This window comes from Pongo pygmaeus, chromosome 13, assembly GCF_028885625.2.
Source record: "Pongo pygmaeus isolate AG05252 chromosome 13, NHGRI_mPonPyg2-v2.0_pri, whole genome shotgun sequence".
Lineage (NCBI taxonomy): Eukaryota > Metazoa > Chordata > Mammalia > Primates > Hominidae > Pongo > Pongo pygmaeus.
Window position 1 is genome coordinate 42,331,163 of NC_072386.2, and position 24,007 is coordinate 42,355,169.

The window sequence follows — 24,007 nt, forward strand, 5'->3', positions numbered from 1 at the left end:
CCCGATAGTGATTTTTCCATTAACATTTGATGCTCAATTTTCATTTTCCCTAACATTGGTCCCTGGAAGTCTTCCAAAATCTTAGGAAGCATAATAGATTTGATTTCATCTTGTTCCTTTCTCACCGGTTTTTTTTTTTTAATAAAGCTGGTTTCTTTTTTTATTTCAGCAATCTTCTGCCCTCCAAAGGAAGACTCTTTAAAGCTTAGTCCAAAGGAAAAGACTCCTATTCCAAGGCCAGCAAATTTCTTCCTCCACGTGGCCTCTAGCAGCCAGCCAGCCACCAACGGGCCTCTTGTTACAGCTTTTTGTTGACTCTCTTATGGATGCTGCTAACAGTCTTTAGCTTTCCAGCCACTTTTAGCTCTTCTGACAGTAGCCCCTTTTTGGAAAGGACCTGGAGATGATACTAAGGTAGGGTTGTTCCCTATCTTTGTTGGATGTGTTGCAATAAAACAACACAGGTCATTCACATTTGAGCTGGCGATTAAACTCAGGTTGGGCTTCCAAGCTGTCACCTGGGACAGTCATTGAGGTTGTGCTTCTTTATCCTGGTTTGTAGCTTGGACATTTGTTTAGCCTTAAAACAGGATTTAAAATGACCAAAGGAGATTCTGTTGGACTTTTCCTTGGCAAACCCAGGAAGGTATGTCATGCTTTCAGTCTTCACTGGCTGAGAATGATAGAAGGAAAGCTGGGAACCTCCTAGGCCTTTCATCCCATTCTGAAGTCTCTGGGTTCAGACCTCAGTTCATGTGTAATGTGGACGATTGATGATTGCAATGGATGTCATTTTTGTTGTTATTCCAAGCAAATGTATACTTTTTTCTTCTCTATGGTGTATTTTATTTGTTTTGTTATACCAAATTGTTCAAATAATGTTGAGTATGAATGACCAGGCACCTACTGAAATAGAAAGGGTTTTAAATGGTAGGCAATTATACAAAATTAAAAGGATGAAAATGGTAATTAATGGAAGAAACACAGATACCCAAAATGAAATATTAAGAAAAGAGTAGAAAGTCTGCTAATAGGACATTCCATTCTTTAGTTTGGGGAAAGGCCCTCATGCAACATTTTCTGTACATTTCCAGTGGGCATAGGTGTCTAAGTTCTAAAACTTCTTTTCTAAGTAGGCCTAATTCAGAGAACCCAGCTTATTAGATATAAGTTCAAGAAAACAAGCTTTATAGCCATTTATCTCCACCCCTTGACTGAGTGGGGAAAGGGAAAAAGGAGGGAATTAAGGTCCCAGCAACTCATGCTTCAAGGCCAAGAACTGCATTGTGGAGATCTGTCTGGGGAGGGTGGCTGTCATGCTGCAAACCTCAGAGGTGGGCACTGTCAGCCCCATCTGCTCAGGAGGGATAACAATGCTGCTGGTGGGACTTTGGGCAGATCGTATAACAGCGTGGACCAGAGTCTGTTATTTCCAGATGTCCCAGGGGAAGGCCAGAGAAGGGCTCCTTCTGAGTGAGGCTGACTGGGGGTAGTCAGAGCAGTTATGCAGAGTGGGTAGGCTTTATTGGAGCAGACCAATACAAAAAAAGTACCAACAAAACCCAGTTTCACTAATAATTAAATGAAATTACACTCACTGCACTTTAACCAATAAAATATCTTTGTTTTTTTTGTATACTAAACCCTATGTAGACTTGAACCAATTCAGAAGATAGTCTGTTGGCCAAAGGGCAAAATCCACAGCACCAGGTAGCATTTGCTTGAAGTTCCAAGGCACCACGAGAGATTGCTTTCCCCCAAGACTACCAATGCAGTGTATATATGTGTGTGTGTTCTTGTATGCACACACAGCACACAAATGACAAGTCTCTTTGCCTTATGCAGAAATATTCTGATTGTTTCAAGATTGAATGAGCTTTCCCACTTTCCCACCTTGTCTTCCACCTGTGTGAAGTTCGTCCATGGGAGGGGTCTGCCCCACTGAAAGTCTCCCACTTGGTTTTGGAGCTGCAGGAGAAGCAGGCTCAGGCAAGTGCTTCAATCCACTTTGCCAAGCTTTCTGCTGTACTCCGGACAACTTGGCATGCTGCAGCAGGGGCAAAACACTGACGTCCTCTTTTCCGTTTTTTTTTTTTTTGAGATGGAGTCTTGCTCTTATCGACCAGGCTGGAGTGCAGTGGTGGGATCTCGGTTCACTGCAACCTCTGCCTCCCGGGTTCAAGTGATTCTCCTGCCTCAACCTCCCGAGTAGCTGGGATTACAGGTGCCCGCCACTATGCCAAGCTAATTTTTGTATCCCTAGTAAAGACGGAGTTTTGCCATGTTGGCCAGGCTGGTCTCAAACTCCTAACCTCATGATCCGCCCACCTTGGCCTCCCAAAGTGCTGGGATTACAGGCGTGAGCCACTGTGCCCAGCCCTCTTTTCCTTTCTCAAATGTCAATGGAAAGTTGATTGGAAAGGACAATTTGGCTACCTTTTGGTACCCTGCAGGATTACCTTTATGTCAATCATTTGCTGATGCAGGGACTTTCAGAACTTTTGTGGTCTCTTGCAAACAGCCTTGGCAAAACATGGACCTTCAGTATGTGTTGAATGAACCCGTGGATTGCTGGTGTCAGAAGTCCTTTTCTGGACTTGCCTCCTGGGGGACCTCAGGTTGTGTTGCCTTCTGGGAGGGCCACAGAGAATAGACAGAAAAGAAATCTAAAAGGTACTTACGGGTTTAACACAGGACTAAGCCTTAGCATACAGAGGGTAGGGGAGGGCTGCAAGTGGAGGCAGTTTCCTCACCAGGACAGTGGCTGGGCAGAATGGTTTCACACAGCAAGGTGAACAGACGGAGTGGAAGATGATGGAGATTGCTGAGGACATGCACTCATGCTGCATCTCTCATGGCAGAGTGTTAGTGCTGCTATTTGAATATTAGTCAGTGTTCAACAGAAATCACTCTAGGTACTTTAAGAAGAAAAGAATTTAACACAGGAAATTAGGTGCTTACAAAATCATTAGAAGTGTTGGTCAAGTAGGTTCCAGGTGTGGCCTCCGTGAATGTTCTTGGGCAGGGGTGCCTGAAGTAATCCACCAGGGCAGACGTATTCAGGCAACATGAACATCTGGCACAATAGCAGGGGTAGAGGGGGAGGCAATTCCTGCCAGGAAGATAGCAGCTTCCAGCTGGGTGACTAAGAGGCCACGACAATCCCCTTAAGATTTATGGGTGGTTTGGTGACTCCTGCCGCCTTCCTTGGTATTGGAAATGCCCGTCCCACAACACTTTTTCTGGTAGCAGCTTTGAGGGAGAAGGGTGGGCAGGCTGGTGGGAGGAGGGTATTTGCCTGCTACTTTCTCTCCAGAAGTGTTCATGGCTACAGTCATCATGTGGGCTTTTTTGTAGGCATGTGAAGGTAGATGGGGAATTAAGGGTTGCCTTTCTCTGGGACCTCCAGTTCCCTTTGGTGGTGCTGGTGAGTTCAGGACCAGCCTCTAGCACAATAAGTGTGTGGCTTGTGGGGTAGCGATCCTGATGAGCCACTCACAGGTATTTATGGACTGACTTCTTCTAGCTCTCTCAAGTTCCTGTCTGTCTGTTAGGTCTTGGCGCCGACCACAGGTCAGGAAGCCACATGGTCACATTGAGAGGGCAACTGCCTAGCTAGACCAGGGGTAGTTGCCCTCATGCAAGTCCATGTCAGTGCCTTCTTTAAACTCTCCCGTGGCTTTCGATTTGCATAAGGCAAAAGTCTAAGCTCATTATATGACCTCTGTGTCTCTATTTGATCTGGGCCTGCCTAAGTCCAACTTCAACTTCTTCTACTCTTCCTTGATCACTTTGTCCCAGCCACACTCACCTTCTCCCTATTCCTGCCAACTGGGCTCACCTCATAGCCTTTGCACTCATCCTTTGCTGTGCCTGGAGTTGACTTCCCTCAAGTCTTTGCTTGGTTCACTTCTCATCAGTTGAGTCCAGCTGTCACCCCCTCAGAGGCTAGAGTATCTAGTTATTCCTTAACAAAAAATGGGTGAGTCCTGTATGAGGAAAGTCACAAAATTTAGTGGGAGGTATAGTAGAAGATTTGAATAAAAGAAGAGAGACCATATCTGCAGATAGAAAGATAAAATATTGCAAATATATCAGTTTTTCCCAAATCAATTTCCCATCTCCAGTCAAAATACCAGTGGTATGACAAATAGATTCTAAAGCTGAGAGTGAAGAATAAGCAGCAATAAGAGAATTTAAGAAAGGAAAGTTAGGGGTGTCTTGCCCTATGAGCGCATAAAACATACATCTACTAAAACTGGAAAGGTCTTGTATTTGCAAAAGAAGTGACAGGACAGCAGAACAGATGGGAAAGCCCTGAAACCAGGAATTTAATGTATGATAAAGAAGGAATCATCAATCACTGGGAAAGGCATCATTAAACAAAAAGTATCGGAGTTTCACTCCTAGGTAGATACCCAAGAGAGTTAAAGATGTACATCCACACAGAAACTTGTACATGAATGTTTAAATGTCCATCAACTGATACATGGATAATAAAATACAGTGTACTCATATATTGGGATATTAGCCAAAAAAAAAGTCAGGAGGTACTGATTCATGCTGCTACATGGATGAATTTTGAAAACATTATGCTAAGTGAAAGAAGCCAGGTGTGAGAGACCACATAAATGATTCCATTAATAGGAAATTCCCAGAATAGATGGAAGTAGCTTAGTGGTTGCCAGGAGATGAGGGGACAGTGGAATGGGGAGTGACTCCTAGTAGGCATAGGATTTCTTTTGGGGATGATGAAAAGTATTCTGGAATTTGACAGTGGTGATAGTTGCACAACTTTGTGTGAATCTACTACAAATCATTAAATTGTAACACTTCAAAATTTTATGAGCTGGGCGCATTGGCTCACGCCTGTAATCTCAGCACATTGGGAGGCCGAGGCAGGTGGATCAATTGAGGTCAGGATTTCAAGACCAGCCTGGCCAATATGACGAAACCCTGTCTCTACTAAAAATATAAAAAATTAGCCAGGCATGGTGACGGGCACCTGTAATCTTAGGTACTTGGGAGGCCGAGACAGGAGACTCGCTTGAACTCTGGAGATGGAGGTTGCAGTGAGCCAAGATCGTGCCACTGCACTCCAGCCTGGGCGGCAGAGTGGACTTCGTCTCAAAAAAAAAAAAAAAAAAAATTATGGTAAATTTTACATTGTGCACATTTATAGCTCAATCAAAAAGTATTGGGCTGGGCTCAGTGGCTCACGCCTGTAATCCTAGCACTTTGGGAGGCCAAGGCAGGCAGATCACGAGGTCAGGAGATCAAGAACCGCCTGGCCAACATGGTGAAACCTCGTCTCTACCAAAAATACAAAAATTAGCTGGGTGTCGTGGCATGCGCCTGTAATCCCAGCTACTCAGGAGGCTGAGGCAGGAGAACCGCTTAAACCTGGGAGGTGGAGATTGCAGTGAACCTAGGTGGTGCCACTGCACTCCAGCCTGATGACAGAGTGAGATTAAGTCTCAAAAAAAAAAAAAAAAATTGGAAAAATTGATTATGCAGATAATCATATCAAGTTAGAGACATAAATCCTTACATTAAATGTACATGAATATTGAGCTGCTCTGAGGATTGTGAAGTTTCTTTGTTTTCTTTTTCTTTCTTTCTTTTTTTTTTTTTTTTTTGAGACAAGGTCTCACTCTTTCGCCCCGGCTGGAGTGCAATGGCAAGATCTCAGCTCACTGCAACCTCTGCCTCCCAGGCTCAAGTGATCCTCTCACCTCAGCCTCTTGAATAGCTGGGACTATAGGTGTGCACCACCATGCCCAGCTAACTTATTTTGTTGTTGTTTTGTTGTTGTTGTTGTAGAGGTGGGGTTTCACCATGTTGCTCAGGTTGGTCTCCAACTCCTGGGTCCAAGTGATCCACCCACATTGGCCTCCCATAGTGTTGGGATTACAGGCACGAGCCACTGCACCTGGCCAGACTGTGAAGTTTCAATGGATAAAAGTAACAGGTAAAACCTCAAAGGAAAATATTAGCAGATTTTACTACAAAAAAAGAGAAAACTTTTGTATGCTAAAACATCATAAAATTTAAAAGTAATAATCTAGGATGGTATTTTTCATAAATATGGCAAGAATAATGTTAATAGTTTCTCTGTTTCAAAATCTCAGTAGTGTAAGAAAAATTCTAAAACTCTAGCAGGAAAAAATGGACATAGGCAATTCATGAAAGAAGAAATATGCATCATCACTAACTTTTTTATTTTTATTTTTTTGAGATGGAGTCTCGCTCCTTCGCCCTGGCTGGAGTGCAGCATCATGATCTCGGCTCACTGCAACCTCCGCCTCCTGGGTTCAAGTGATTCTCGTGTCTCAGCCTCCTGAGTAGCTGGAATTACAGGTGCCCACCACCAGGTCCAGCTATTTTTGTATTTTTAGTAGAGATGGGGTTTCACCATGTTGGCCAGGCTGGTCTCGAACTCCTGACCTCAAGTGATTTGCCAGCCTTGAACTCCCAAAGTGCTGGGATTGCAGGCATGAGCCACTGCATCCAGCCCATCATCACTAGAATTTGAAAAGTAAAAGACAAAGTTTAAACTATGAGATACTCTTCTGTCAGACAGTCAGTGCTTCTATTTATAGTCAGGCTGACTTTTTTTTCATCCCCAGCATTGGAGGCAAAATATGAGTCAAAATTTACAACAAAGTTGTGAAACAGGAGATATTCCTATGTAGATGTGTGTGTAGCTATTTATATTTTAAAAAAAATTCCAAGTTGCATGTTTTTGCCTTTTAGATTTAATTATTAAAATTTAGCTTGATAGAAACTGGTTTTATTTTTTATAACTCCAATGTATTATTAGTTTTTTTACAAAATTTAATGTATGTTAACAAGGGTTCATTGTAAATTAATTTCTCCTTATAATACTTACTTTTTTTTCTAATAAAACCAGCAAGAAACACCTATACAAAAATGCTAAAACTGGCAATGCTGTTGATATTGTTAGGGTTTCTATTTTTTGTCCTTCCACATATTTGTGTTGATAGTAGAATATCAATAACTAGATATATTTTCATCAGAAACAATCAAGAGGCAGTCCAACAAAAGTCTCTATTTCCTACCACTTTCAGGGTCTGTAGAGGGTGACAGAGTGGTGTAGGAATTGGTAATGGATGACATGCTAAGAAAGATGAACCCTTCTGCTGTTCCTCCCACCTCCTTTCTGTTAGACTCACTTTATTTATGCCCATTGCAACCCAGACAAACCCATCTCAGACCCAGGAATGTATGAAGATAGTTCTCCACTGACTTAAGAGCAACTCCGGAAAATCCAGTTCGCTTCGTTACATGGAGGACGTTAAACTGCGTAAATTTTTGGTTATTTGATTTTAACATTGTTTTATTGTGAACGGCCTGGGTGTTTCGTTCTAACAACAACTATTCTCTGCTACAAACTAAAGTCCAGAATCCAGCCTGACCTGCCTAATTCTCAGAAAGGGGTTCCTGGAAGATGCTGGGAACTTGGTGTGTGTGAACAGCAACACTCAGTTTGGGAAAAGCAAGAGGTAGCCTTTTGTCTCCTCCTGTCCGAGATTGAGCTGTTTAGTTAAAGCTCAATCAGGATAATAAGTCTCTTCTGTCAGAAAACCGCGTTAATGAGTTGCAATTTCTCAACATCTTTGGGCTGCTTCTGAAAACTAATTACTGGTAACTGGAGAGTGTAAGAGGATACGCACCCTGCAGATATGTAGTTAATACGCGCTTGTCTCACAGGCGCTGAGGGGACAGCCTACTTCATTCCCCTAAAGAGGATCTGCTGGCTTTTCCCCTCCCCATCTTTCAAGTTTTTCTTTTTGAACAGCTTTGTTAATTGAGGTTAAGTGGTTTGGTTGTCATAGAAACCAGTATTCCTCACAGGCTGATTGTGTCAAAGGCATCATTAATCTGTTTTCTCAACTGCCTCTTCCTCATCCATCTAATTGCAGTCCCCCTCCCTGCCTTTTTAATGACATCATTTTGGACACTTTTAGGACATCATACGTGAGATTCAGCACAATTTATTTTCTATTCAAATTCCATATTACTATGTGAGTTGCCGTCTTCCCACTCCAACGGAGTAAGATCTCCAAAGGTGGGAGAGAAAGTCTCAATTGAGTATGCCTCAGGTGCAATTTAGTATTCCAAATGAAGGAGGCTTTTGAGGCCTTGCCTCTCCTTACCTCCTGAGGTAAGGAGAAAGAAAACAGACTTTAAATTACTGCTTTTGATGTTGTTCTGGGAACTGCGATCTTGGAACAGGTAAAGAACCCGCCATGTTGGGCCTGCTGGAAGAAGGAGGAGGAAGCCGCCCTCCTACCGAGGTGCCCTTGAACCTGATGAGAGAATGTGGAGATCAGTAAGTTGCCTGTTCCTCCGAGAAAACACTCCTCGTGCAAAATACTGTGTTCTTTGTGTCCTTTTGCCTTGCTGTCCATTTTCACACAAAACTGCCCAACAAGGAAAATATGGCTTGGCAGTGGCAATTTGTCCCCTGTGTTTCTAATTCATGAGAAGATTCTCAAGTAATTTGTTCTGCCTTTGTCAGTGGGCAAGATTTTTCTTGTACGCCTCCATCCTTATGCAAGGTTGCTAAATTCTCTGTCCATTATTATGATGGGCATATGAACATCGGAAACATTTTGGCATGGGCCCAGGCTGGGGTGGGGGTGAGGGTGGGGGTGGGGGTAGGGGTGTAGCACCTGAGGCCAGCTCAGCACATGCCCCATCCATTCTGCCTCCTGTCCTGGTGATGGAAGAATTTTGAGAATTTTTTTACTGGCCTTACCACTTTACTTTACTGGCCATACCACCTTACTCCTGGGAAAGCCAGATCTCGTCCCTGTTTTGCTCCTGTTTTTATGAGGTGGCACTAAAAAAGCTTGGAAGTAATGTTTACTTGAATGTAGTCACATATTATTTATACATAAATTGTGTATTACGAATTTTTCCTTATTTCTTAACAGTTGGCACAGTTATATTCCTTACATTTTGTTTTGTGATATTTACTTGACTAGGTTCATATCGTTTTCACATCTCTATTCCTTGAGTAAGACTCCTTATTTCTTCCTCTGTTACCTGATATTTTCCATCTGTGTATTACAGTATGCATATCATTTACTTACAGTTAATTTGAAAGTATGTGTTTTCACAACATGAGTTATTTAAGTTATTTAAGTTAATCACATTTCTATCCTGTCCAGCAGCGTCCCCAACACATATTATTTAGTCAAAGTATTTGTTGGAGAAGTAAGTGTTGACTCAAGACTAAAACAATTTTGACTTATTGCCAAACCAGTTTACAATAGGAAAAAACACCCACTGGTGTTGACTGTCAACAGTGGTAATAGAGTTGATTAGATTTAATGTATTTACTCTTTAAGAAGCATTTCTAATTTAGACCAAAGGAATGAAGCAATGCATAAGGAAACTACACAAAGCAAGTTGATGGCTAAGATTATGCTTCTGCAATTTTAAGTTAAACAAATTTAGTGACACCAAATTTGATCTGGGGTGTGAGAGAGGGACTAGAATGACTCCCAGTTCTTTGGCACAGGTTCCTGGAAGAAAGTCGGCGATACGGGGGTGAGTGGGTTGGCAGGATGAGTGGGGATGATGGGTAAGCTGAGTTGAACACGTCAAGTTTGACTCTAAGCTAGCACCTGTGCAGAACTGAATTGGGCACCTGTGCAGAGCTGAAGAGTAAAAGACAAAGGAGTCCACAGGTTAAGATTTTCTCAGGTGGCCAAGCCTTTAATGCATAAATGTGGAAGCAACATGTCTAATATAGTTTCAAGCCAGAAGCCCCCTCTGTCAGGGCTGCTGAGCACTGACAATAAATAGAGAAAACAGGCAATGAGTACTTAGGAATTAGTGCAGTATGAAAAGCAAATTCAGATTTGTTAAAAAACTTTATATTTTCATTAGGAGTAGTCAAGCCTCTTTTTAAGTCTAGGAAATCACTCAGGTGTCCTCTGGGACTTTTTTTTTTTCAATTAAAGAGGAATTAAGCCCAAGGAAGGGCAGCAACCAAGGTAGCCCCAGGATCAAGCCCCACTGCCTCACTCTCTGCCTCACTCTCTGCCTCCCTCTCCATTGATTTCCCTATTTTTCCTTCACGCTTCGTGGCCTGTCTTTGCACATTTATTCCATTCTTCTCATGTCTGGTCAGCTTCGTGTCTTCATAGATTCTTGCTTCTTCAAAACTTTATGTTGTAAAGGGTCCATTTTTGTTACCCCACTACCTCACGGGATACTTCCACCTTCAGTTCTCTAGATAAATGACAATATCTTTGATTCTCCCAATTTCAGAATTCTTAAAAGAGAATGTTTATTGTTCATTTCATTTTTAAAATCATGGTGCAGGGGGTACAGGGTGGGATTGCCTGGCTCATCACCCATTTATCAGGTGTGTGGATGACGGACACCACAGAGCAGACATGGAAAACCAACTCAAAACCCCACTCGGGGACATGCAAGACCCTTTGCAGTCCAAATAATTCAATATTTTTCTAGCTGCTTCTCCTTTAGAAACAAGGATTCATATCATAATAGTTCTTTCATCATAATTTTTTCTTTTTATCTTTTCTAAAAATAATTACATAAGCTGGGTGTGGTGGTTCATACCTGTAATCCCAGCACTTTGGGAGGCCAAGGCAGGAGGATCGCTTGAGCCCAGGAGTTTGAGACCAGACTGGGCAACATAGTGGGACCCTGTCTCTACCAAAAAATAAAAAAATTAGCCAGGCGTGGTGGTGCACACCTGTAGTCCCAGTTACTTGGGAGGCTGAGGCAAGAGAATTGCTTGAACACAGAAAGTCGAGGCTGCAGTGAGCCATGATTGCACTCCAGCCTGGGTGACAGAAGTGAGATCCTGTCTCAAAAAAATGTACATATATAAATTTTAAAATATGGAGCACTTCACGAATTTGTGTGTCATCCTTGCACATGCTAATCTCTGTAGTTTTCAAAATTTTAGTGTGTGCGCTCCTGAAACAAGCGCCATAATTTTTAATATAGTGAGTAACATAAGCATTCAAGTGGAGATTGTTAAATGATACCATTTCTGAGGTCCTTTTCCAGAACTCATGTAATTCTTTTATTTTTTCACAAATACTACTTAAAAGCCAGGCTTGCTTTCCTGCCTTAAGGAGGTGCAGTAGAACTTAGAAGCCACCAGATGTCACTATTGCAGATAGCATTCCAAATTCCCCAGCTTGCATCTGATACCGTCAGTGCAGTATGAGTTGACAGGCTCCAAGAAGTCATCTCAACTGTCCCTCCTGACAGGAAGCCACAGTGAACAGGTGAGTTGGGTGGTTTACCTTTAATGAACTGCTGAAAAAGAGAGCAAGGTTTATAAAAACACACATCTCTGTGGGCTACTTGCAAGACAGTCACCAAAACAACCTTGCCTCTAAAGTCTCTAAGTCTCTGAACATCTGTGAATCTGTGATTCTAAGCCAAATAGAGATGGTCTCTGCCCACCACTCAACATTTGTGTGCTTTTGTTTTTGTTAAGATCAAAGAATTTTAGTAGACAGTATATTATGCATTCAAAATAGCAGAAACCCTAATGGTGAGAAACATTAAGAATACATCAGAGTGATGGCAAAGATTTGCTGTGTGCTTGGATAACTTCCCTTGGCTAACGAGGGTAAGAGGCTGAGGACCCAGATAAAGGCTGCTCTTCAGGTCACCGGTCCACTACTCCTGCAGGAATACTACCTCCTGGATGGCTGGAATTTGACTTATGTCTGAGATTTTTGTGTTAAAGTGGAAGGTGGAGTGTTAACTGTGGTTTTGCATCCTTTCTCACCATGTATTTCTTCTTGTGTTGTCTTTTTATTTTTTACTCTGCCTTCCTCTTCTCTTGTATCCCCCACCTTCTTTTTTCTTTGCCTTAATTATCTTTTCACCTTTACCCATAGTTCCAAGTAGCTTTGAAGGCATTTCTTAGTTCCATCAGGAGCAACTGGTGATCTAGAAGTTAGGATTCTGGAACCTGGTTTCTTGCCTTTACTCCTAATGTTCTAGACCACAAACAGAAGAAGAGTCTCACCTACTAAAAATTGATGGCAAGGAGGAAAAGCAGAACCAAAAGCAAACCACTGGAGACATGGGTAGGCAAGAGGGTTCAGTAAACGGTTGCTCCTGAAGACATATCACGAAGAAGCAGTTCCATACAAAAGTGGACTTGAGAAATGCCACAGCCCATATGCTCTTTGAGGGAGGTTTACAAGGTATGAAGTGCAGTCAGGGTTCTAATACGCGTTCCTGTAAAGAAACTGGTTTACCCTTTCTTAGCCCAGCATCCCCTACTCTGATTTGACCACAGATCCACTTCAATGCCGTTGCTGATTATGCACATGACCTAGTGGCCTGCAGAACTGATGCTCTGTAGAATACTTTGGGGACTGTTGCTGCTCCAGGAGAGTTTTGTAAATCCACTCTCACCAAGGAGGTAAACCTCTTCTAGAACAGGCCCAGCCTTTGGTTTTTGTATTCTGAAATGTCATACTTAAAGCAAACAGAATAATACATAGGTGATATAACTTTTTGGGGGTATAATTTACATTACTGAAAATAAATGCTGAATTACTGAAAAAATTGAAAGGCTTTCTTCTCTTTGGAAAATTTCTCACTGCTTGAAATAGTTACAGCTTTAGATTGTTTCATATTTGTGGAGTGCCCATTGTGTGCCCAGTATTCTCCCAAGGATGCAAAGACGAATAAGACATAGTTCTTGATGAAAAGGAAATGAAGATGCAAATCCTACAGTCTTACGCTATTTAATTCTTATACTCTGTTACATCCGATATTTAGTAAGCGAGTGTGTTACCTGTGATATGCTTAGCACTGTTTCTAGAACCAGGTAATCCCTTAAGTAAGTAATAGCAGGCACTGTTAGGTACTTATTTAAATGCTTTGAGTTGAAGAGAGCATCGTAGATAATTTAGACCCTTCAAACTTCTTTGCCATGTCTCCTAAGAAGACTAAAAACAAACCTCAAGTAGATGGTTTTCAATCTTGTGGTCAACGTTCACTGTAGAAAGTGCGGCTTTGTACCCCAGAGCTATGGGAAGCACCCCACCACACCCTCCTCTTTCCTAAACTTGAGGAACTCATCTGCTTTTAAGGGAGATCATTATGATCATCACTATGATCTTTGGCATCAAGGCCAATTGGTGATTTGGTTTTATTGTTGCAGATGTGGCCAGTGGAGTGACTTGAGCAGGTCACAGACTTTCCTTCACTCTCTCATTTGGACCCAGCACCTCTCCAAGGACATCAGTGCAATTTTCTCAGGGTTTGCCTGAGTTCAGTATCCAGGTTATGCCATTTCACAAGCATTGTGCCTTTTTACATTCACAGTGGGTATTGGATTCCCCTCATTTGGACTTATTAATACAAAGGACATTAAAAATAATCCCCTCCCATTGCCTCTGTCTTGGTTGTGCCCTCAAGTCTCAGATGCAGTGGAGTATGGGAGTGAGGGCCCTCAAAGTCTCTCTCTAGATACTTATCCTGGACGACAGGCACTCACCTGGCTCCACTCTAATAATTAACCACAGCATACACCTTGGTAGCTCTGGCTCAGGATTCCCAGTCTTCTCAGGAGATAGCCCTCTATATTAGTTTTGTTGGGATCCAACAAAGGCAACCATTATTTCCTTATTACTCTCAGTTCTAAAGTCAGAGAAGGCCTACCAATTGCCTGATTATTTGACCTATCCAGACTGCCCTTTGAGATATTTTGAGTAACTCCCTAGAAATGGTCTCTTCTTTGAAAAGAAATTCTGTAGGACATTGGCAACTTCTTTGTAGATACGTCTGTGATTCTAAAAGGACATATACTGATGAGATGAAAGCTGATTTTCAATATTATTTAAAGTTTGTCTCATGGACAAGATAAGCAAATTCTAAATAGACTTTAAGAAAATTCCTTTTTGAAGCTTCTCATTGATTTATGAGCCTTACAAGTATAACCCCTGGAAAATAACATGTAGGATTATGGGATTTATTTTGTGTATTTGCTATGAGGATGAAATAGAGTTTTGGAGTTATTGAGGCCAGACGCAAAGGGAAATTAAATACGCTCTGTGGATGAAAAGAAATGTTTAAAAAGTGCCCTACAAGACATATCAGGTAATAAAGCACCAGGGCCAGATGGATACACAGCTGTATCACACAGAACATTTACTCATAAATTACTTCTAATTTTAGAAGAGGTTTATAAACATGCTTCAGCAACTGAGGAAACTTCTTGTCTCCATTTCACTGGCAAGAAAAAAGAAATGTATAGCCTATAAATTCATTTTATTCTTTAACCAAAAAACTATGACTGTTAGATTTATAAAGCAGTAAACTTACCATTATCAAGTGGATTTATTTTATGGAAAATCTCTGAAAAATAATAATTACTACATATTTTACATTATAAATACTAGATCATTGAAAAATAGATATGGATAAGGTCTTCACCTAGTGAACTGAAGAGCTGAAAAAAGCACTCATATCAAAGAAATAGTCACAGAAGGTGGCCGGGCGCGGTGGCTCATGCCTTGTAATCCCAGTGTAGCAGGACAAGCCACAGACAAAACTCCTCAGACACCAAGTTAAAGAAGGAAGTGGTTTAATTCGGCCGGGAGCATCGGGCAAGACTCCTGTCTCAAGAGCCAAGCTCCCTGAGTGAGCAATTCCTGTTTCTTTTAAGGGCTCACAACTCTAAGGGGGTCCGCGTGAGAGGGTCGCGATCGATTGAAGAAGGGGTACGTGACAGAGGCTGCATGCACCGGTGGTCAGAGTGAAACAGAACAGGCCGGGAAGTTTCACGATGTATTTTCTATACAATATCTGAAATCTATAGATAACATAACCGGTTAGGTCAGGGGTCGATCTTTAACTACCAGGCATAGGTCAGGCAGGCCCAGGCCTGGTTTCCAGTCTGGTTCCTAGGCACTGGGCTACCTGCATTTTGTTTTGCTTTTCTTTTCTGAATATAAAACAATATAAAACAATATGAGAGGGTCTGTCTCTCTTCTCTCACCAGCACTTTGGGAGGCCGAGGCGGGCGGATCACCTGAGGTCAGGAGTTTGAGACCAACCTCAACATGGAGAAACCCCATCTCTACTAAAAATACAAAATTAGCCGGGCATTGTGGTGCATGCCTGTAATCCCAGCTACTCGGGAAGCTGAGGCAGGAGAATCACTTGAACCTGGAAGGTGGAGGTTGCGGTGAGCCGAGATCATGCCATTGCACTCCAGCCTGGGCAACAAGAGCGAAACTCCGTCTCAAAAACAAGAAAAGAAAAGAAAAGAAAAAAGAAATAGTCACAGAAGGTTTTTGTAGACATTTCAAAATTAGTCTGAATGCATGCAGAATATATATGACTTTTTCATTTCTGTGAACATATCCTTGAAATAATCATAGATATATTAAATTATTTGACATCTTACACATATTTCTTCTTTTCTTTCTTTTTTCTCTTAAAATAAGGTCTCGCTCTGTCACCCAGGCTGGAGTGCAGTGGCACTATCATAGATCATTGCTGCCTAAACCACCTTCACAAAAATTGTAATGGTGAGAAAATTATGGCGGTTAAAGGAGATCTGATTTAACCAATTCCCATCTTGCCTTTGGCCTTCAAGCTGCCTTTAATTATTCCTGTGTTTTGGCCAGGCTAACTTTGGGAGACATTTAGTTTATAATTTAAATGGTAATAGCCCTTCCCCAAAACTCAACTGGCTTTGTAAAGCTAATGAGAGACCACCAGGCTAGGAGGATAGAGGAGCCTGAATTCTGCTAAGGGGTAGACATAAACAATTACCAGCTGTTATTCTGCAGGTCACAAGACATGCAACTTCCCCAATTACTCCTGCAGATAGCATCAGTTTTGTAGAACCTCAGATTGGCCTTTGGAGATATCTTTTCAGGATTTTTTGCATGTCTGAAACTGATGGCTCAACCTGGACCTGCCAGTCTTTCCTGTGGCCCCACCCAGAAGCAACTCAGCATGCAGGAGGACAACTTCCCATACCCCTAGGATTGCACCCCCAACCAATCAACAGCAGATACCTATTGCCTAGCACCCCACCTCTTCCCCCAAACTACCTTTGAAAATGCTGCTAGCCCCCAAATGCTCAGGGAGATTGATTTGAATAATGACGCCATCTCCCACTCCCAGGTGTGGCTGGCCCTGTATCAGTCAAACTCTTTACTGATAAGGTCTCTGTGAATTGATTTGGTTTGTGCAGCGATCAGGAAGAACCTGATGGGTGTTTAGACCATCTTGAATTCCTGGGCACAAGCAATCCTCCAGCCTCAGCCTCCTGAGTAGCTTGGACTACAGGTATATGCCACCATGCCTAGCTAATTTTTAAATTTTTTGTACAGACAGGATCTTGCTGTCTTGCCCAGGCTGGTCTCAAACTCAAGTGATCAATCCTCTTGCCTCGGCCTCCCAAAGTGCTGGAATGATAGGCATGAGCCACTGAGCTCAGTTGTATTTCTTTCTTTTTTGTAGAGACGGCATCTTGCTATGTCACCCAGGTTGGTTTCAAACTCCTGAGCTCAAGCTCTCCTCCACCTTGGCCTCCCAAAGTGCTGGGATTATGGGCATGAGCCACCACACCCAGCCCATATTTCTTAAAGTGTGGTTTGAAATTTAAAAAAAAAACAAAAAAAGGAAAAAAAAAAGCCTTTATGTTCAATATCAGGTTTAGTAAATTATATGTTCATAATAGATATTATGCAATTATTATAAATAATATAGAATATTTAACAGCAGAAAAATGGCCATGATATTTTCAGTGGTAAAAGTGACTCCAAATCAGACTTTATGGATGATTCACTTTTTGTAAAGATAGATAAATGTGTGTTTATGTATCTGCAATGCCTATAAGGGGGACTTGTTAGAATCAATTAAACACTGAGACTCAAGACTATCAGAGGATGCATTTGGCCCAGGCTGCTGTGGAAGGTGTCAGACAGGAACCACAGTGCATCTACAGGGCAGCATCAGGCATTCCTTTTCAGTGTGAGTTCTTGTGCCAGTACAGATGTGGTACAAGGAGAGGCAAAACACATTAGGCAGGCGCATGGCTTGGAGGCCTCAAACTTCACAGTGGCTAAACTCTTCTTTTAACAACTTAATAGTGTAACTGCTCAGTGGGTTCACCTTGCCAGCTGCCTAGACAGAGCCAATTTATCAAGACAGGGGAATTGCAATAGAGAAAGAGTAACTCACACAGAGACGGCGGTTAGGGAGACTGGACTTTTATTATTACTCAAATCAGTCTCCTCAGGCATTTGGGGATCAGAATTTTTAAGGACAACTTGGTGGGTGGGGGCAAGCCAGTGAGCTGGGAGTGCTGACTGGTCAGGTCAGAGGTGAAATCATAGGGAGTCAAGCTGTCTTCTTGTGCTGAGTCAGTTCTTGGGTGGGGGCCACAAGATCAGATGAGCCAGTTTATTGATCCAGGTGGTGTCAGCTGATCCTTCAAGTGCTGGGTCTGCAAAATATCTCAAGCACAGATCTTAGGACCAGTTTAAGTAGTGTCAGAATCTTGTAGCCTCCAGCTGCATGACTCCTAAACCGTAATTTCTAATCTTGTGGCTAATTTCTTAGTCCTGCAAAGGCCGTCTGGTCCCCAGGCAAGAAGGAGATTTTCCCTGGGAAAAGCCTGTTATCATCTTTGTTTTAAACTATAAAGTATAAACAAGTTCCTCTCAAAGTTAATTCAGCCTATGCCCAGGAATGAACAAAGACAGCTTGGTGGTTAGAAGCAAAATGGAGTTGGTTAGTCCAGATGCAATTTACCAACCAAGGGTCATCTTTATCATTAATCAATGCTGCTTAGTATCACAGTTGATGTTCTACTTGTTAAGCAGTGAAGTACTGAGGTACTTTGTAGGCTTTGGTGTCCTGGGGGGCAGGGTTGGGGCTCCAATACTGACAGATCTTGGGGTAGCCATGGCTGCTGTAGCTCTGAGTGCTGGGAGGAGGGTGGTTGCCCAGGGTGCAGGTTACCTATAAAGTTCTCATCTCAATCTTCACTCTGAAGTTTCCTTTGAGGCAATTTCCAAAGAGTCAAGAGGTGTGCAGGCTAGGCGCGGTGGCTCATGCCTGTAATCCCAGCACTTTGGGAGGCTGAGGCAGGCGAATCACGAGGTCAGGAGTTCAAGACCAGCCTGGCCAACACGGTGAAACCCCGTCTGTACTAAAAATACAAAAATTAGCTGGGCGTGGTGGCGGGCTCCAGTAATCCCAGCTATTCGGGTGGCTGAGGCAGGAGAATGGCTGGAACTCAGAAGGCAGAGGCAGAGGCGGAGGTTGCAGTGAGCTGAGATCATGCCCTGCACTGCAGACTCCAGCCTGGGCGACAGTGCGAGACTCTGTCTAAAAAAAAAAAAAAAAAGAGGTGTGCAATCCATGCAGTAATTTCTAACTGAGCTGTTTCCCTATTCCGTTGATTCTGAATTGAGGGTCGTTTACCGAGGCCTTAATAGAAGTCCTAATTCATCAATCGAAGGCCCTCAGTATCTAATCGCATTTCCCATAAGTTCCAGTGCAGACGATCTTCTACAGCCAGTGGTGACATCTGCTCTCTGGACCCTGTCATTATGGTGACTTTTCTCTCTGCGGTGTCTGAGCCCCAAATGCTTCCACTTTGTATACAACCCTTACTACTTTGCCAAACCCTAAGACTCCTTAAGGCGCAGTTAAGTACCTGCTCTACACAAAGCCTTCCAGACTCACCCCTCCCGTACCCGTAGCTGTGCCCTGCCAGGTCGGTGCATACCCGCTTTCTGACTTCCTTTGGCGTGGAAACTCCTCGTGCTCCCAGGATTACCAACTGCTTTTTCCTTACTCTCCTAGCATTCTTTCCCCGTGAAGCCAGCTGTAGTACTGCATGTTCTTCAGTAGGTGGCAACCTTCACAAACAGAATTCAGGCGATTTTGTTGCTTTGCTTGTCAACAGGATAGAGCCCCTAACGAGAGGCGCTGATACCCAGAGCAGCTACCGCTGCTGAGCTTATTCACTAATTAGAAACATTTGCTTTCTTGGAGTCACAGAAACGTTCCTACTATTATTCTGTTTGTGACGGAAAGCAGTCTGAGCTGTTATTTAAGTGACTCCGTTTCCCAGCCGCCGTGTGTGTAGAAGATCAGAAGATATCAAAGCAATGCTCTTCTTTGTATTTTTCCCCTCAAAGAATTGGGAGAAATCAAGATTAAAAAAAAATTTGAGTATGTGGTTTTTTCTTTTTACAAGATGATAATAATGTAAACTTTTTTGTATGGAGTTTTGTTATTGTTGTTGTTTTGAGACAGGGTCTCACTCTGTTGCCCAGGCTAGAGCGTAGTGGTGTGATCTCAGCTCACTGCAACCTCTGCCTCCCAGGCTCAGTGATCCTCCCACCTCAGCCTCCCGAGTACCTGGGATTACAGGCGTGCACCACCACATTCGGCTAATTTTTGTATTTTTAGTAGAGACGGGGTTTCACTATGTTGCCTAGGCTGGTCTCGAACTCCTGGCCTCAAGTGATCCGCCTACCTTGGTCTCCCAAAGTGCCGGGATTACAGGCTTGAGCCATCATGCCCAGCCTTGTGTGGGGTTTTTATCATTAACAATAGTGAGAAGGAGAGAATTTAAAAAACAAACAAACAAAAAAACCCCCCCCAAAAAAAACACAAGGCTAGACTGCTAATTGAAAACAAAGATATTGGAAAAATTAGGTATATTATTCAGAATTCTGTCTCTCTAACAAAAATATTTGAGAATTGGCTGTGTTCTGACATGGAGAAGTTGGCACATAACATGGGTACATTTGGCATACAGACATTTCTGGAATACATTTTCTGGAATGATGACACAGGCATTATTGTACTTGAGATTACTCTTTCTCCGAGTTCACATCGTTTTTTTTTTTTTTGAGTCGGAGTTTTGCTCTTGTTGCACAGGATGGAGTGCAATGGCGCGATATTGGCTCACCGCAACCTCCGCCTCCCGGGTTCAAGTGATTCTCCTGCCTCAGCCTCCTGAGTAGCTAGGATTACAGGCATCTGCCACCACACCCAGCTAATTTTGTATTTTTAGTATAGATGGGGTTTCTCCAAGTTGGCCATGCTGGTCTAGAATTCCCGACCTCAGGTGATCTGCCCGCCTCGGCTTCCCAAAGTTCTGGGATTACAGGCATGAGCCACCGTGCCTGGACCCAAGTTCACATCTTAATTATTTGTTGCCACTTCCTAAGGCATCTTGCTTGGAAAATTAGTGCATTCCTTTTCTTGTGTCCTTCCAGAACTTTGGGTCACCAGCGTACATTTTACTTGTGGGAAATTTTCCTTGGATCATGCAACCCTTAATAAATATTACTTTTCCCTCAAATCATCTTCAAGTATAATATAAAAAAAGAGACTGAATTTTAGCAAGCAAATAGAAATATCTACTTCTAAATAGACATTGTGCTCTTCAAAGAAATCTCTATGGGGTACCAGGTGTTTCTTTTAATAATGATTTAGTGACTCAAAACATTTCCAAACTCCTCTTTTGGTCTTATTTCAGTGCTTGTTGCAATGGGACAAGGTCCGTTCTGGGGCCATTCCATCAATCCTCAGTTCTGTGTATGCTTTTGCATTCTTGTGCTCTTCAGGTGGCATTTATCATGTGAGCTTTGTATCATCCCAGGAGTAACAAATGCCTAATATCCTCTTGTTTACCCTCTCTCAGGATGGTTTTTTAGTGTTCTCTCATTTGTACCTTCTATATAGAAGAATGTATTCCCTAAAGCATTGGTGTCTTACCTGAAAATGAATAATTCCTGTTGGACTCACCTACCTCCAAGGCCAGACATCTTCAGGACTAGAAACATAGTTTCTAATTTACATAACAAAATAATGTTTTTCATCACTGTAATCTCTCCCTATTCTTAATTTTGCCATCCTTTCTAATGGAAATGTCGTATTTTATTAGAGTGTTTATTAGAGAGTATTTTGACTCAAATCTCATTTATTGTACAATTTTTAGGTTAATTCTAATTTTTTCACAATATCCCTGGTCCTGACACTATTATAGTCATTTTGGTCACCCCCAACACCACTTCAATTAAATTTCATCCATACCTATTGCTTAGGGCAGATCAATTCAGTTAAATGTTCTTTTTGAACACCAGTTTGTAAGGAATGGTATGCCCTCACAGAAATATATCCTTTGCAAGTATAGTCACTCATTTATTAATCAATAATTGGTTAATAGGTATATTCATGCATTCATACAACCACTATTAAGTAAGCACATACTCACTGCAATCATTTATTTACTGCACTACTGATAATGGCAGGTAGCAAGGCCCATGATCTGATTCAGTCTCCGTGGAGCTTATTGAACAGTAGGTTGCCACTTTAAGGGCATGGAAAGTAAAATGGTGTTCAGGAAGTACATGCTACGTGAGCTACTAAGTGAAATATTGATAGTATTCACTTAACCCTCACAATTTTTCACATTGAGTGTAATTCAAGTAATTTCTATTCTCAACAATGTTAAGAATTGCTCCCAGTGCAAAGATGGAGGAGTTGGGATTTGAACCTAGAGCTGCAGTTTACCTGGGCACCCTAACACGGACACAACTGTCTTGGCCTCAAGTTTCATCGCACCCACCAGATTCAGTTCCCTTTTATTGAGAATCCTTCTGTGAGTTCTTTAACTTAGACTTTATGATAACAAATGCAGATGCCAAGAATAGTAGCGATAGCCAGTCCTTACTATAGCACTTCTTCTGTACCAGGCATTGTTCTAAGTGTTGTATGTTTATTCACTCATTTAATCTTCACAAAACTCTGTAAAAGAGCTATCATCATTCTCATTTTATAGAGAAGGAAACAGAAGCACAGAAAGGTCAAGTACATGGCTGGGCTGGATTTGACTCCAGGTTGACTAAGTGCCAGGGCGTGTGGCTTGAACCATAATTCCATGCTCTCACTAAAGAGTTGAACCCACACTCTAAAACCAACTACATAATAGCCACTTCATTCCACGATAACTAGCCAGATATGGTTGAGCAATTCATGTGTGTGTGAAGACACACATGTGCATACCCACGAAGCAGCCCCTCCTGAGGCACAGTCTTCACTAGGTTGCTTTGGTGTTACCCATCCATATCTCTTCACAGGCTACTGGCCAGAAATGACTGAAATGGTATTTCAGGGCCACAGCAATGTCGAAGTTGCCTGGGACTCTTCTTCATGGTGGACAGGCTCTGATTACATCTATTGCAAAATGCTTTTTGTGTAACTGTGAAAGGAAAAGTTTTAGAAACCTCCCAGATTTTAGGTTAAAAAAACAAAAAACCAACTTGGGAACTTCCTAGAAGTCTCCCATTTTATTTACAAGTACCTCCATCTGTGTTTAATAGTTTACCACCTATTTTCTTCCTAGCTAGGTTTTTCTGGGTATTTGGTGTAAGCTCAGAGGCTGGGTTTGCCATTTAATTATTTAGTCCCCACTACCTCTGGGTTACACAAACAACTCTTTGAACGTAATTTGAGTTTTTAAAAAAGTACTTGTGCATTGTTTTGAAACAAAGGGTTTTTATTTGTTTTGGTCAAAGGTTATTTGTGGACTACAGGCGACCCTCAAGCCCAGCGGCCTTATAAACAATGAAAATATGTTTATAAAGATGTGTTGCTATATATCCATAAACTACACAGCCTTAGCATTAAGAAGTTTCTAACATAGCAAGATCTTTTTAAATTAGAGTAATTTTCAGATATGTTTGAGATTAGATTAGAACAATATTCAGTTAGATTTTTATTTTTTTGAGATGAGATCTCCCTCTGTTGCCCAGGCTGGAGTGCAGTGGCGTGATCATAGCTCACTGCAGCCTCAAACTCCTGGGCTCAGGCGATCCTCCTACCTCAGCCTGCTGAGTAGCTGGGACTGCAGGTGCATGCCACCATATCTGGATAATCAAAAACATTTTTTTTTTTGTACAGATAATGTCTCACTTTGTTGCACAGGTGGTCTCAAACTCCTGGCTTCAAGTAATCCTCTGACCTCAGCCTCCCAAAGCACTGAGATCACAGGCATGAGCCACCATGCCCAGCTAATAGGTTTCTTTTTATAGTCAGTTTTGGCATTATTATAATTTGTTGTTTCCAGTCTATGTACTACAGTATTCTGTGCCTTTTACTCAGCTCACACAATGCAATCTACATATCATTGTTCTAGGTAAGTTGAATGTGGATGTTCAATTAAAAAGTGGTGCTACCAGATTTTTAGGGCAGTGAAATTATTCCATATGATGCTCCAATGGTGGATTCATGTTATTATACATTTTTCCAGACCCATAGAATGTAAACTATGACTTTGGGTGTTCGTGATATGTCAGTGTAGTTTCATTCATGATAACAAATGGACTGCTGTGATGTAAAATGTCAAAAGTCGGGGAGGCTGTGTGTGTGGGGGCAGGGGTACATGGGAAATCTCTGTACCTTCTGCTTGATTTTGCTGTAAACCTAAAACTGCTCTAAAAAAATGAAGTCTTAAAAAAGTCATGCAACAACCAAAATAAGAAGGGAGGAAGACAGGAACAGCAAATAGTGAGTGAAAAAAGCCAGAAGACAATGGTTAAATTTCCTCTCGAGAACACACACTGAGTGTGTGTGTGTGCACTTGCATGTGTGTTTTAATGGTTCAAATAATGACTCAGTTAATGTTAGCTTTAGCTTTCTGTCAGAGGACCTCTGTGTCAAACTTGCCCTTGGTTCTGGCCAGTGCAGATTTTTTTTTTTTTTTTTTTGAGACGGAGTCTCTGTCACCCACGCTGGAGTGCAGTAGTGTGATCTTCGCTCACTCCAACCTCTGCCTCCCGAGTTCAAGCAAGCCTCCTATCTCAGCCTTCTAAGTAGGTGGGATTACAGGTGCCTGCCACCATTTCTGGCTAATTTTTGTATTTTTAGTAGAGATGGGGTTTCACTATGTTGGCCAGGCTGGTCTCGAACTCCT

At 42.1% G+C, this 24,007-nt stretch overlaps 1 pseudogene; it reads right to left on the reverse strand.

Moving 5' to 3' along the window:
* Positions 1–10,901: 10,901 nt before the first annotated feature.
* Positions 10,902–10,999, reverse strand: LOC129044771 (U6 spliceosomal RNA; annotated as a pseudogene).
* Between the last annotated feature and the right edge of the window lie 13,008 nt (positions 11,000–24,007).